We start from the raw sequence: 1,083 nt of genomic DNA, 5'->3' as shown, positions 1-1,083 counted from the left end.
TGTGTCATTTAAAGTGTCCCAGAAGGCGTCTTTCACTTCTCTAGGATCACTATCAACCGGCGCGTAGCATGCTATGATGAATAGTCTTCTGATTCCTACTTGATTACAGTAATTTAATATGACATTATAAGGGATTTGATATATTTTAGGATATTTTAATAGGTTTCAAGTAATTTTCAAATTATTTTAATAATTTAGTGTGAGCTTTTTAAGGATTTGAAATATTTTAGGGTATTTTTTAAATTTCAAGGAAGTTTCAAGAGCATTGAAAAATTTAAAAGATTTCAAAAGATTTTTAAGGATTGTAAATATTTGAGCATATTTTTACAAATGTCAAGGAATTTTCAACTGATTTTCATCATTAAAGGGAATTTAAAAAAATTAAACCAATTTTAAAAGGGTTATTTAAAAAAATTTTTAATATTTTAGAAATCTTTATAAAAAGTTCTAGGTATTTGAAAAGATTTGAAAGGATTTGAAAAATTTGAGAGAATTTTAAAAGATTTCAAGGAATTTTCAATTGATCACAGTAATTTAGAATGATATTATAAAGGATTTGATGTATATTTTAGAATATTTTAATGGATTCCAAGGCATTTTCAATTGATTTAAATAATTCATGAGATTTTTAAGGATTTGAAAGCTTTTCAGGTATTTTTAAACTTGTAAGGAATTTTCAAGAGCTTTCAAAAATTTTAAGCGGTTTTAAAGGATTCAAAATTTTTCAGGATATTTTAAAACATTCCAACGAATTTTCAATGAATTTCAATAATTTCGAGCGATTTCAAAGAATTTTAACGTTTTTTTTCTCATATTTTTTTTGGTTGATGATTCATCAATTAGTTGGATTAGTCTTCATGGAAAATAAATTTCTTTTGTGCAAAGTTCATGCATTTTATTGGAAATGCCTTTTTTTAGTATACAATTTAGCTTTTTGGATGTAAATTTAATTTTTTTATTTAAAATTTTACTATCATGTTAAAAACAATTGAAAAAATTTTTTTTCTTCAGTTATGTATTTGATTCAAAATTTTTTTGTTGCAGAAAACTAAGTGTTTTAGTTGAAAGTTTAACTATTTCTAT

Source organism: Belonocnema kinseyi, chromosome 10 (assembly GCF_010883055.1).
Source record: "Belonocnema kinseyi isolate 2016_QV_RU_SX_M_011 chromosome 10, B_treatae_v1, whole genome shotgun sequence".
Classification (NCBI taxonomy): domain Eukaryota; kingdom Metazoa; phylum Arthropoda; class Insecta; order Hymenoptera; family Cynipidae; genus Belonocnema; species Belonocnema kinseyi.
The sequence above is the reverse complement of the archived record's forward strand: the minus strand, read 5'-3'. Positions refer to the sequence as shown.